This window comes from Syngnathus leptorhynchus, chromosome 2 (assembly GCF_054491065.1).
Source record: "Syngnathus leptorhynchus isolate UIUO chromosome 2, UIUO_Slep, whole genome shotgun sequence".
In the NCBI taxonomy this organism is placed as follows: Eukaryota; Metazoa; Chordata; class Actinopteri; order Syngnathiformes; family Syngnathidae; genus Syngnathus; species Syngnathus leptorhynchus.
Window position 1 is genome coordinate 25194796 of NC_141196.1, and position 15078 is coordinate 25209873.

The following is a 15078-nucleotide window of genomic DNA, read 5'->3' on the forward strand; positions in this document are numbered from 1 at the left end:
TATTGCACACTACCTCTGAGGATTCCTAATTCTCCCTGGATCCAAATTCACAGGCTGGGTCCTCAGAAGGCCGGTTTACAGACTAGAGAACGTCATTTCCGGAGCGACTCGACGGAACGTCACGTTCCCCACTAATACAGCCTCAAAACTGGCCTTCGTTTGCATGGCAACTGGCTTGCTTCTTATTATTACGTTTTAAAATATTTTTTTAGAAACCCAAAATAAAAAAAAAATAAGGCGGCTTGGTGGGGCACTGGGTAGCTCGTCCGCCTCACAGTTAGGAGGGTGCGGGTTCGATTCCACCTCCCGCCCTCCCTGTGTGGAGTTTGCATGTTCTCCCCGAGCCCGCGTGGGTTTTCTCCGGGCACTCCGGTTTCCTCCCACATCCCAAAAACATGCTTGGTAGGCCGATTGAGCACTCCAAATTGCCCCTAGGTGTGAGTGCGAGTGCGGATGGTTGTTCGTCTCTGTGTGCCCTGCGATTGGCTGGCAACCGGTTCAGGGTGTCCCCCGCCTGCTGCCCGATGATGGGTGGGATAGGCTCCAGCATGGCCGCGACCCCCGTGGGGACAAAGCGGTTCAGAAAATGAATGGATATGAAATATGCAAACAACTGCCAATAGTACATAGATCCTAAGAAATAAAGCACTCAATTACAAGGTTTAGTGTGCTTTGGAATTTGTGGATTGACCAATAGTTACACATATAAAGTTGGTTTCTGGTTAATAAATCGACATTTATAAACATGTCATTTAATCAGCAGTATCTTAGAAATGTATATTTGTTCAGATTCGTTGCATCGTCAAGTATTTTTGATTAATTCCATTCACTCAGTTCTTTTCACTCCATTGCTAGAAAAGATAGAAGGGTATCTATGGAGGCAGATTGGGGTAAAAATATAAATATAAATATAATAAATATAATATAAAATAAAACTCGTACTAAATTTCTGACAGTACAGAGCACAAAAAGAGATTTAAGGGCGATCGATTTTTAGCCACACTTTGCAGTTCAGCTCACATATATATAGACCTAAAATAGACGTCTAAATTAGGTCTATATATAGACCTAAAATAGACGACAAATTTAAATCCATTAAATATGAAATATTAAACCATAAACCAGCTGTAGGTTGTATAAATAATGAACAGAGGTTGCATTGCTTTCTTTTTAACGACCATTGAAGTGTGGTTATTTCTGTAACCTTATCGACGTCTATATTAGGTCAAATATTAAATATTAAACCCAAAACCATTCTGTAAGTTGTATACATAATGTACAAAAGTCGCGTTGCTTAGTTTTGAACAACCATTGATCCGTATGAAGTGTGGTTATTTCTGTGACCTGATTTTAGGTCTATGGAATAACCTAAAATAGATGACAAAATTAAATCCATCAAATATGATCATATTAAACCCAAAACAACCATGTTTTAAACAACCATTGATTCGTGTAAAGTGTCATTGGGGCTATAGAATAACCTAAAATATACAACAAAATTAAATCCATCAATTATAAAATATTAAACCCAAAACCATTCTGTACGTTTTACAAATAATGTAAAGAAGTTGTGATGCTTTGTTTTAAACAACATGAAGTGTGGTTATTTCTGTAACCTGATATTAGAGCTATGGAATAACCTAAAATATATGACAAAATTAAATACATCCATCCATTTTTTATATTGCTTGTCCCCACGGGGGTCGCGGGTGGGCTGGAGCCTGTCACAGCAGTCGTCGGGCAGTAGGCGGGGGACACCCGGAACAGGTTGCCAACCACTCGCAGGGCACACACACATAGACGAACAAAAATTAAATCCATCAAATACGAAATATTAAATCCTAAACCAGCTGTAAATTGTATAAATAATCTACAGAAGTTGTATTGCTTTGTTTTAAACAACCATTGATTCGTTTGAAGTGTGGGTTTTTTCTGTAACCTGAGGCCAAAATTAAATCCATCCATCCATTTTCTATACAGCTTGTCCTCACCATCAAATATGAAATATTAAACCCTAAACCAGCTACAAGTTGTATAAAAAATGTACATAAGTTGTATTGCTTTGTTTTAAACAACCAATGATCCCTGTGAAGTGTGGTTATTTCTGTAACCTGATATAGAAGTCTAATTAGGTTATTCCATAGATGCCAAAATTAAATCCATCAAATATGAAATATTGAACCCTAAATCATGCAGTTCTAATTGGATGGGATTGCAATGTTGTATTGCTTCGTTCGAAATGCTAGGGGCAGACAGGTGCATACATTGTGCGCCACCGTAAAAAAAATAAAAATAAAAAAAAATAAAAAGACGAGGAAGACGAAGAAGAAGAAGAAGAAAAGAAAGTCGAATATAAGTGTCCGCAGCAAATACACTGCTCAGTCGACGCACGTTGCTTTTAAAAGACAAACTAAAAAAAAGACACGAAGGACAGCTACTATAAGGTGAGTCTTCGAGGTTTTTTAGTAAGAGCAGAGCTGTTGTTTTGTCCTGCAAAGTTCGTCCATTTTAGTATCAATCGATTTCAAGCTTGGACTTCAGTTGTAGCTTGCCTGCTGGTCCTTTCGTTTTTGCTACGTGACTAGTTGCTTTGTGAAGAGAAGAGCTGACACAAACGTTAATGGTCGCTAAACGTTGATGGTAACTTAAGTGAATTTGCTTCCAATTCCAAAAAGTTTCTTTCATGATGCATAGTGTATGTAGTGGGTTTTTTTTAAGTAAAAAAAATCCCAAGTGAATAAAATATTTTTAAAAGTTTATAACTGTACATATAAGGCATATAACTACATTTAAACCTACATTTAAAAAGGAAATGTTATTTTTGACAAGAGGTGATGCCGTATGCATTTACAATTCATATGTGAATTCAAAACTAATGCAAATAATGGCGTTGCTTTCGCAGATGTCAGCTGCTCGCTTTCAAAATTTGCCATGGCTATTATAAAGAAAAAAAACCAACATCAAACGGTAAGTAAATGTCACAAATTTGAGATTTTCTGATGGCATTGCAAAGATGTAATTTCCCTTTTTACCCATGTTGTCATTTGTGACTCCAGATTTAGCTCAAGAAGTGGCACGTGAAAAGGTAATTTTTATCTTCTGATGTCATTCAAATGTGCACTTAACTTTGGTTTGCGCTCAACAGGGCTCGGAACTCTAAGGCAAATCACTTCAAAAGTTAAGTTGTGTTGTGTCATGTCATTTACAGTGGTTAATGGGTGAATTGTCAAATCAGACATGTTCTTTTTCCCTTTCCCTGTTTTTCAGACTCCAAGCCTGGAGAAAAGAGGAGCGTCTGTATTAAAAAAAAACTGACCGGACTCCACAAGGTACAGATTGATTTTTGACTTATTCTTGATTGTAGAAGTAATCACAACTGCCTCGCGTTATCTTTGGAAATTGATATGTGATTGGTGATTTGAATATACTTATCACAGTCAAAGTCCGCTTTATTGTCAATTTCTTCACGTTAAGACACACAAAGAGATCGAAATTACGTTTCCCACCGTCCCACGGTGACTAGACACACTCCACAACACATACAAGCAAATAGCACAAAGAGTAAAAACGAATAGACAAGAGCGATGACTATTTGATTGTATGTGTTGTGTACTGTACACAACACATACAATCAAATAGTCAAATAGCACAAAGAGAAAAAACGAACAGACAAGAGCAATGAATAAGTAATAAGCAAATAACCCAAATAAATAAATCCATCCATCCATTTTCTGAACCGCTTTGTCCCCACGGGGGTGGCGGGCGTGCCGGACCCTATCCCAGCCGTCATCGGGCAGTAGGCGGGGGACACCCTGAACCGGTTGCCAGCCAATCGCAGGGCACACAGAGACGAACAACCATCCGCACTCGCACTCATACCTAGGGACAATTTAGATTCTTCAATCGGCCTACCAAGCATGTTTTTGGGATGTGGAAGGAAACCGGAGTGCCCGGAGAAAACCCACGCGGGCTCGGGGAGAACATGCAAACTCCACACAGGGAGGGCCGGAGGTGGAATCGAACCCGCACCCTCCTAACTGTGAGGCGGACGTGCTACCCAGTGCTCCACCGAGCCGCCACAATAAATAAATAAATAAATAAATAAATAAATAAATAAATAAATAGACAAACTGATGGAGAACTGCCCCAGCAAAATGGAGCAAGCACGCTAATAGCAGATAGCCAGACCATAGCGCAAGAGAACAGGACGTTATGCAGCTGAGGGTGGAGGGGGTAGGGAATTCAGGATCCGGACAGCTTGGAGTATGAAGCTGTTTTTGAGTCTGGTGGTGCGGGAGCGCAGGCATCTGTACCACTTCCTAGAGGGCAGAAGTTCAAACAAAGAGTGAGCGGGGTGACTCACATCACACACAATCCCGGTCGCCTTGCGGGTGAGACGGGAGGCGTAAATGTCCTTCAGGGAGGGGAGTGGAGCCCCGATGATCTTACTAGCAGTGTTCACTATGCGCTGCAGGGCCTTCATGATGTACTCAGAGCAGCCACCACCCCATACAGTGATACAATTGGAGAGGACGGTGCCACGGTAGAATGTGGTCATGACGGCGGGAGGAGCACTCGCTCGCCTGAGTTTCCGCAGAAAGTACAGGCGGCGCTGAGCTTTCTTCGCCAGCGACGCAGCGTTGGTGGTCCAGGAGAGGTCCTCACTGATGTGCACCCCCAGGAATCTGGTGCTGCTCACTCTCTCCACCACAGCAGCGTCGACGGTCAGTGGCAGGTGGTGGGTGTGACCCTTCCGGAAGTCAATGATAATCTCCTTGGTCTTGTTGACGCTCAGCAGAAGGTTGTTGTCCCTGCACCATGCGGCCAAAAGGTCGACCTCCGATCTGTTGTGAGTCTCGTCGCCACCGGTGATCAGACCCGCCACAGTCGTGTCGTCGGCATATTTCAGCACGCGGTTGCTGCTGTAGGTGGCAGTGCAGTAATGCGTCAGCAGGGTGAAGAGCAGCGGACTGAGCACGCAGCCTTGAGGGGCCCCCGTGCTCAGCGTGATGCTGCTGGAGACACTGTCGCCCACACGCACTACTACAGAGTAGATCACTGTATATGCATGTTTGTTTTTCCTAAACCACCTAAACTAACGTTGAAATTCTCTCTCGTTTGCAGACCGGGATGGTGAAAATGGTAAGTTCATTTCAATATCATTCATGTTCATTCATTAACATTGCCTGATGACTTGAAGTGAAATCTCAGATGTCTCAAAAAAACTTTGGGTCTTGTCCAAGTCCGTCCAGTGTTTTCCAAACTTTTTTAACAATGGGCAATAATTAGGGATGGCAGTAATTGGTAATGAAATGTTGCCCTTAACTCCTTTGTGAATGAGATTCTTGATCACATGTTCAATGAAGAAACCCCACGCTCTTGTGATTACCCTCTTAACTTGTCTTTAATCTTTAATAATAATCTTTACTATAATTTCATCTTTCTCCACTGAAGCATTTTCCTGATACAATGTCTCTGCGCTGTTTAAAATGTAAACATTATCATATTTCCTCAACACATCAATACCAGAAGCACCTTACAAAATCAAATGGAAATTCCCTTTTTTTCATTTGCTTGGTGGTATAACTCAGATTTGAGGATTTTATTAAAATCAAACTATTTGTCCTAATTACGCCAACTCTCAACCTATGTCTCTACAAATATTCAGGCTAAAACTCGACTGTTTGGATTGGAGAAGGAAAACAATTTTCTTCTATCCTTCACCACATTGGACATTGATTTTTTTTTTTTTTTCATAGATTTTGACCAATGTTACTAATTCTTTATGGATGTTAAATCTTAAGGAACCATTTTGAACAACAAAATTTTTGTTTACCACCATTGTATTGATTTTTTTTTTTTTTTTTTTGATTGGTTTCCAAATAACATGAACAAAAATTAGGCCAGCGATACTTTGACATTTGTCACCTTTGTATTTATTTACTCACTAAAAGTTAACATTTTGGGGCTTTGGGATAAAATTTCAAAATGAACTTTAAATGCACAAATCACCATTATTGGTTAACATAATTTGACATTATTTAATCTTTCCAAGATTCAAGAATTTTATTGGCCATCTTTGAGCATGCCAAACAAGGAATCTGACTTCGGTACATCACAGTCTCTGTTCAACATTTAGGTGACTAACAAGACTCAGGACATGTGCGAAAATTGACAAATATTCTCAAACAACCCCTGATCTTAAACTCTCAGGAGGGCAAGGAAAAACTTAAAACTCCTACTAGGGGAAATGAGAAACCTTGAGAAGAGACCACAAGATGGGAGGATCCCTCTTCCAGGATGACCAGGCTGCAAAGGATGCAGAGTGGACACATAGTACACATAATATAGACAATTCAAATTAAAGCGTCAAGAGCAGGATGCTATTGCACAGCAATGTCTCTGAGACTCTAAGAGTGGTGTGAGTCAGAATAGTAGAGCGTCTTTAAAAGTGACTTTGTTCTTATTGTTGCAATATTTACTGACCTAGTCTAAAACGGTAAACAAAATCACGTTGATTCTTTTGGATTTTAATCACAATCACTTGAAATAGTTTATTTCTTACACCGTCTAAAACCTTTTAAAAAACTGTCACTTTTATTTCGAAAAAAGGAATACAATTTATTGAATATCTAGTATTTATTTTTTATTAAATTATTTGACTCTCCATACATATATAGGAATAGGACTTTGTCTTTCGTTGTAATAGAACTGATTTTAATATAGAAATTTAACAGATTTTTGTTGGCGGTGTGCCGCGAGATTTTTTCCAATTAAAAGGTGTGCCGTGAATGAAAAAAGGTTGGGAAACACTGGAATAAGTAATCTCCAGTTCAAATTTACAGTGAACAATTGAGGAGCAGTCGTCCATTTATTTTGTTTTACATTTGTTTTTTCTTTTTTCGTTTTTACATTTCGTTTTACAATGGAGGATTACATATCCAAACTCAAATGATTTTCAACTATGGATTTTCGGTCGAAGCAGGAGGTCATCAGTAAAGGAAGACCAACTCCGGAGTTAAAAGGTTTGATTCGGACAATGGGACTTTTCAAACGGAGTGGTACGCACGATCAAAAACAGGTTTTTGATTCCATGTGGTTTATTGGATGTTTTTATGTGTGAAGACTGATGTTATGGGATTTTAATTTAAATAGTTCAAATTAAATACTGAATAAGCTACTCTAGAGCAGAGTTCCCCAATCTTTTTTGCGACACTGTTAGGTGTCCGACAGATTTTACCGGGGGGGAGTGACGTCAGTGCCTCCCCAGTCATGAACCTCACTATATGTGGATTAAATACAGAAAAACCTCTGGAATTGAGTCTACGCCTTTTAACCCTAGGCGCTTTTAACCCTTAACCTAAGGCGCTTCGCCTTATGGTGCGGAAAATACGATATATAAAATGTACAGGTTCTATTTTTTCTAACCACTAACAGTCAACAAACATCAACACATCACATACACTATATACAATACTATCTGTAGGGGCAGAGTAAAATGATTTGTCTTTTTTTCCTTCACAATGTCCTATTTTACTTGGTTATACAAGGCTAGAATTAGGATTTAAGCAACTTTTTCTAGCTAATTTGTACCTCATATCTTGACTGCATATGGGTTAAAAGTTTAAATAATGCTCACAGAAAGTACCTGTGTATTCAGTCTTATTTTATTTTGTTATTATTTCCTATCATTTAGCTGCTCCTTTTAAGTATGTATCCCGCACTTTTTATTTTTTTATGGCAAAACATCTCTGATGACAAAAAAAAAATTCAACATTGAATGGCTGCCACTGTGCTAATACTGTCCTCTAAACAATGTCTAACGTCTTGGTACAGTATAACACCTGAAAAAAAGTAAGAAAAGCAAAAACTTCCCAATTTCCTGACTCACAGTTCACCAAGCCTGCACCCGTTAACTTTTGTCTCGGTAGCGTTTCGTGGATGTGTTGTAGTTCTCGGGGTGATAATATTTTCCTGCATTTGGTTCTCTCCTTCTCCACACGGCCTGCCGGTACACATCGCAGTGGGTCAGGGGGGACATTCCTGAAGCTGATTGGCTGAAGCGAGGTGTCACATGTAAAAAATTAACTCTGTTTAGCCTGGTTTGGAATAAAGGCCTAAGACTACTGACTTTTTTGCATCAAGGCGCTTCAGGTCAAAAGACGCAGACACAATTAAGTGGGCTATTCTGTACTTAATCTACACACAAGGTGCACCGTATTATAGGGCACATGCCATGATTTCGGGGACTAACGGCATTACAAGTAACAGCATTACTAACGTCATTATAGATTTGCAGTCATGGATAATCTACTCAATTACTACCATTGTGTTGTCATAACGCCGTTATCGTTACTAACAGTGAAATGTGGCAGGTTACTTATGCTGTTTGGGATGCGTTGACGTGCTACACATTTTTGCCTCTCCACGGACTAACTTTTGACTCGCCTCGCGTCAGCCAATCATCTTTGGGAATGGGTCACATTTTGCGCTTTTGTTTTGGGAAAAGAGACCAAAATGGAGGAAATGATCATCCACGCCGCCCGTGCTGATCCCGAGCTGTACAATACTTATTTGTACCGATACCGCGGCAAAACAAAACTGGAGCTGGCTTGGAGTATTTTGAGTGAGGAACTTGGAATACCCGATATATTTGTACTTTTTTCTTTGTTTGTTTTTCAGCTTTTCAGTTTTACAAAGACGCAACATTGTTTCCATTACCATATAGCGGATTGTCGGCCACTCTGTACTGAAACCTTTTTAATTTTTGCCGTAACAAAGTGGGAAAACGTGCAGTTTATGCGTCAGGCTGATGTGAACAATTGTTTGGAAGTTGCGTTATTAGATTTTGTATTATTTCTTTGTCTTTAACGCTCAAATCCGCTCTGCTAATAGTAATTACCAGGAGGCAGCTTTCTCAGTTTAACGATTTAATGCATGCCAGAAAGATCGAGACATAGCTATGGAGCCTTCTCTGCGAGATTGCTGAAGAAGCTCTAAACCCCAGCTCCAAGTCAAGTCAAGTCAAGTTTATTTGTATAGCCCTAAATCACAAGCAGTCTCAAAGGGCTTCACCTAGACAATCAATTGACAATAATTCTCAAAGCATCCCCTGATCTTAGGCTCCCAAAAGGGCAAGGAAAAACTCAAAAAACCCCTACAAGGGGAAAAATGAGAAACCTTGAGAAGGGACCACAGATGGAAGGATCCCCCTTTCAGGATCACCAGGCTGCAATGGATGCAAAGAGGGCACATAAAATACATCATATGGAAACCAAAAAGTGGATGCCCAGGCCAAACCCAAGAGCTGTCGGAGGTGCCTTCGATTGTCCTGGCAGTGTCCTCCAGGAGGGCATTCCACTGCAGTTCCCTCATGGTGAATTGGTCCACGAGAATCTAGATAGCCATCGTCAGCATGGGTGTCACCTAACCACCTCCCCAGCCGGGGAGGGGTGGGGGAGTGGGGTCGGGGAGAGGTTAAAGGCCACATCATAGAAATACGTCTTTAAACGTGTCTTAAATGTTTCTACTGAGGTAGCAGTTCTAATATCCATTGGCAGGGCATTCCAGAGCTCTGGAGCCCGAATGGAAAATGCTCTAGCCCCTGCAGACATTTTCTTGGCCCTCTGTGTCACTAAAAAACTAGCGTTTTGCGAACGAAGGTTACGAGACGGAACATAAGGAACAACTAAGTCGACGAGATATGAAGGCGCTAAGCCATGCAATGATTTATAGGTTAACAAAAGAACTTTGAAGTCACATCTTAAATAGACCGGGAGCCAATGTAAATTGGCTAATATTGGGGTAATGTGATCAAATTTTCTTGTCCGTGAGAGCAGCCTCGCAGCAGCATTTTGCACTAACTGTAGACTTTTGATGCTGGACTTGGGAAGACCAGAGAATAATGCATTACAGTAGTCCAGGCGCGACGTGATAAATGCATGTATAATAATTTCGGCATCACTGGTCGAGAGGATTGGGCGAATCTTAGCAATATTACGAAGGTGAAAAAATGCTATTCTGGTTATATTTTTAATATGCTGTTGAAAGGAGAGCGTTTGGTCAAATATTACCCCGAGATTAGTTACAGTATCACTCTGAGTGATAATACGGCTATCCAGAGTTATAGCGGTTTCCTTAAATAAATGTTGATAACGAGCTGGACCAATTATCAACATCTCAGTTTTATCTGGGTTCAGACGAAGGAAGTTGAGAGACATCCATTGCTTGATCTCTGCAAGGCATGCCTCAAGATTACAACAGTCCCGCGGATCTGTCATTGATAATGGCATATATAATTGGGTGTCATCCGCATAACATTGAAAACTAACATTATATTTACGTATTATGTCCCCAAGCGGAGTCATATAAATATTAAATAGAAGTGGTCCTAGCACCGATCCCTGTGGGACACCACACGTAACTTTATAGAGCTCAGAGGACGCATTGCCATGGACCACTCGGTGCGTCCTGTCTGATAGATACGAACGAAACCAGTCTAGTGCTGACCCCGAAATACCAACACAACCTTTAAGACGCTCTAACAAAATATTGAAGTCAACAGTGTCAAAGGCAGCACTAAGATCTAGTAGTAACAATACCGACGAAGTATTTGAATCCATAGCTAAGAGGAGATCATTAGTCACTTTAGCAAGTGCTGTCTCAGTGGAATGATTAGCTTTAAACCCAGACTGAAAAGATTCATATCGATTATTAGCGACCATGTAATCAACAAGCTGCTGCGCTACTACTTTTTCAAGCAGTTTTGCTATGAATGGGAGATTTGAAACTGGCCTATAGTTACCGAGACAGTCCGGGTCAAGATTTGGTCGCTTAAGTAGCGGTTTAATGATAGCGGTTTTAAAGGCTGTAGGCACTATCCCAGAGGAGATAGACAGATTAATTATATTTAGAACGGACGGTCCTAAGATTTGAAATAATTCTTTAAGTAGTTTGGTTGGAAGCGGGTCAAGTAAACATGTTGTTTGTTTAGCCGCACTAACTAATTGTGTAAGCCTTTCGAGGGACACGCATTCAAAATTTGAAAAGGTTATCGCATGATCATCGGCGCCGGTAATCGGCGGTCCTGACTGAGTGATCGGAATGGTCATCTTGATCTCATCCCTAATGGAGTCAATCTTCCGAGCAAAAAATTTCATGAACTCGTCAGCCGAGTGAAAGGAGCTATCGGGGGTTGGCTGGCGTAGTGTTAGCTTTGCCACCGTATCAAATAGGTATTTAGGATTGTTCTTATTGAGATTAATGACCTGCGAAAAATAACGAGTTTTAGCTAAGATAAGCGCATCTTTATATTTCAGGAGGCTGTCGCGCCATGCCTGATGGAAAACCTCAAGTCTGGTTAAACGCCATTTGCGCTCATGCTTTCTACTTAATTGTTTAAGTGAACGTGTTTCATCTGTGAACCACGGAGTAGGCAGTCTACGGCGAGTTTTTAGACGTAGCGGCGCCACCGAGTCAATGGCATTTAACAATGTAGCATTGAATTCATTCGTAAGATTATCAATAGAGCCGGCATATGAGGGCAATACGGCAGTTGCTGGTCGCAGTAGCTCAGATAGCGCAGTCGCAGTCATGGAGTTAACATTACGGCTGCTGTAATTCTGATTGCTATCTTGTCTTTGACTAAGAACTAAAATTTCTAATTTTATTAAGTAGTGATCAGACAAAACAGTAGTGTATGGCAGTACTGTTATATTAGAGGTTGCCAGTCCTCGGGATAATACCAAATCTAAGGTATTACCATTCTTATGCGTTGCTACCTGTACGGCTTGCGTGAAACCAAACGTATCAATAAGAGTCTGAAACGCCGAAGTAAGTGGCTCAGACGGTATATTCATGTGGACGTTAAAATCGCCCATGATTATTATATTATCCGCGTTTGTCACTAGATCAGCCACGAATTCTGAAAATTCATCCAGGAAGCTAGCGTAAGCCCCAGGTGGACGGTAAATAACAGCAAGATAAAATGACGGTAAAGCGGTAGATCGGACAGTGAGAACTTCAAACGTTTTAAATATGTTAGTCGAACGAGGCGTAAATCTAAGATCGGAATTCAAGATGAGGGCAACACCCCCACCCTTTTTTCGAGGACGCGCCACATGCGAGCTCACAAAATTTGGAGGCGAGGCCTCATTAAGCGGTAGCAGGTCATTAGGTCTCAACCAGGTCTCGCAAAGACCAAATATATTTAGATTATGTTCCGTGATGAGGTCATTAACGAGAACTGCTTTCGTATGAAGCGATCTAATATTCATAAAACCAAGTTTAAGTGTAATCGGTTGGTCAGGGGACGCAATTGTCAGAGGATTTTTGAACGAAATGAAAGTAAGATTGTGTTCTCTAGGCCTGACATCACCTCTCAATTGTTTATTCGCGCGGCGGGACGACACGACCGTAGGAATTTGATAGTAAACATTTGGTACACACGTAATATTATCTGAAACAGGCACCATATCACCAGCTATACCGGTCGGGGTGGAGCGTTTGGATTCGTCTGCCACCTCAGTAGAAAGTGTGTTCAGGTGTACTGTAGCACTATTCAAACTGTGACGCCCTAGTCTACACAAGGAGCTATGTGCATGCTGGAAGTCTAGCCTAGCGCTAGTTAACTTGAACTTAACTGCTGCCGGGCGAGTTGGGTTCGGCGCTAGCCTGGTCCGGACACCTCCGCGCTTTCCCCTCTTCTGCCTCCTCGCACACCGCTTCCGACGCTGCCTGGCCGGGGAAGGAGTAGCAGACGAGTCCGGCGATGATTCAGACCGAAGCAGTCCCAGCGACTTTAACGTCCCCGTATCAAAGCCCGAAACGCCGCAAAACTCGCTTTCGCCGATGTCGAGCAGAACCTGCCTGCTGTACTTGTAGCGCAACATGGTACGATCAGACAAACAAGAAAACATAAAACTGTCAGACAAACACTCATTAAATGAACAAAACACCGATTGGTTGAATCCTTACTCATACTACTTTTGGCCGCCCACTTGCAAGGGGGCGACTCTACCTAGCCTGTATGATAATGTGTCACTTTGCAGTCTTGACTGAAATCAGCTAATATGTGAGTGCAAACAGTGTCCTAGAGAAGGGAAAGCAAGAGAAAGGTCACAGCGAGGTCAAACTACCTAGAGGCCAAAGAGACCTAACAGTGTGACAATTTATTTTATACTTATTTTACATTGTTCTTCAATAAGTATTGTGTTAAATGAATTACTGGTCTGTGCTGTTCTACTCTAAGAGTGAAGAGTTGAGTTCAAGTGATGACAATCGTGTAGAAGAGAGCTATTTGTAAACAATAGCCATCCTTTTGTTCACATTGATATATTTTTGGGACATTATTTCAGGGCTGTGACTCTTCTACCATGGGTAAGTACGCTTTGTGTTTATATAATGTTACTTTGTCATGTTTAATTTATTTATAACTCGTCTTATGCCTTTTAATTTTCCTATTCATGCTAAACTATGTAGTTAGATGAAATGGAAGGTCTGTAGTTTGTAGCTAAGTGATATTTTCATGAATTAAAAAAAAAAAAAAAACCCTTCGCTTAACGGTTTTGTTTTGAAATATACCGGATCTACCTCGTACACCTGATTTCCTGTCTGAGCCATGTAATTTCTTCTGTTTCATGAAAATCCGGATGCGGTATCCGAAAGAAATACAGTAATCCCTCGTTTATCGGGGATAATTGGTTCCAAAAACCACCCGCGATAAGTGAAATCCGCGAAGTAGGGTCACCCGCTCAATAAATGGATATGAAACCATTTAAGTGCATATTTTATTAATGGAACATTAAATAATTGTTTCAAATATGTAAATAGTACATTAATAGTATAGATTTTGTCTAAATATTAAAAATACAAAAGGCTCCGTGTACTACCGGCATCATTAGCGACTTTGTAAGTGACAGGGAGGATGAAGAGTTTGAAGGATTTAATGATTTGGAGTGACACAGAAGGTTTGAAAAACTATTATGGCTTTTAGGCACGCCTGTTCCTACTCTACAGAGCTCTCTTTCACCTCCGTGGATGGAAGTCAGGGGCCGGCGCTCGGCCGGGAGGCTGTCCGGGGACGGTGGATGGGGCTCGGACATGGCTTTTACGCACGCCCAGTCCTATTCTATGGAGCTCTCTTCCACCTCTGTGGCTGGAAGTGCCACCTCCGAGGATGGAAGTCCACGCTGCCACATGCCTGGAAGACGACGCCGGTGCTTGGGGCCGTGTGGCGGTGAACTATTTATGTCTAGTTATTTGATATATTTTATTTCGTGTAGCAACTTGTACACATTTTTATTGGTACAGTTCAGTAGTTGTTGGCTCGCTTGTTTTGTTAAATAAAGAGTCGTTTACCAAACCCATGTCTTTGCTTGTACTTTGTTAACGCTACAATAAAGTTATATCTGTGGAATAACAACGAGGCTGACGTCAGGCCGCACACGTGGCGTTGTTGACTAAGGACGAGGAATTTGATCGATGGATTTAATGATTTGGATTGACACAGATGGTTTGATAATATTATTGCTTATATAATAGTTATTTGATATATAATTTATATATCGTTATATGGGCCTGTGGAATATTTTGAAGTGCAAGCGCCGTCAGCGGCACGCACCCGGCCGGCATTGTTGACATAAAGGACGATCGATGGATTTAATGATTTGGAGTGAATATTATTGCTTGTACAAAGGTTATTTGATATATAATTTCTATATCAAGGGCGGCTCGGTGGTGCAGTGGGTAGCACGTCCGCCTCACAGTTAGGAGGGTGCGGGTTCGATTCCTCCTCCGGCCCTCCCTGTGTGGAGTTTGCATGTGCTCCCCCGTGTCCTCGTGGGTTATCTCCGGGCACTCCAGTTTCCTCCCACATCCCAAAAACATGCTTGATAGGCCGATTGAGCACTCCAAATTGTCCCTAGGTGTGAGTGCGAGTGCGAATGGTTGTTCGTCTCTGTGTGCCCTGTGATTGGTTGGCAACCAGTTCAGGGTGTCCCCCGCCTACTGCCCGATGACGGCTGGGATAGGCTCCAGCACGCCCGCGACCCCCGTGGGGACTAAGCGGTTCAGAAAATG

General features: G+C 41.5%; 1 protein-coding gene across 13 annotated transcripts in view; it reads left to right on the top strand.

Moving 5' to 3' along the window:
* Window positions 1-1781: 1781 nt before the first annotated feature.
* The window catches only part of LOC147061333 (ETS-related transcription factor Elf-2-like), a 100184-nt gene continuing 86887 nt past the window's right edge, over window positions 1782-15078 (top strand). For 3 of the 13 annotated variants that reach the window (XM_085932632.1, XM_085932668.1, XM_085932660.1), the window contains exons 1-5: window positions 1791-2444; window positions 2903-2967; window positions 3057-3085; window positions 3146-3329; window positions 5125-5142. The gene's annotated coding sequence lies outside the window, so the exon portion shown is untranslated. Of the gene's footprint in view, window positions 2445-2479; window positions 2641-2902; window positions 2968-3056; window positions 3086-3145; window positions 3330-5124; window positions 5143-13355; window positions 13378-13993; window positions 14355-15078 lie in introns of those variants that run through there. The other 10 variants (XR_015068383.1, XR_015068380.1, XM_085932675.1 and 7 more) reach the window with 10 other exon arrangements.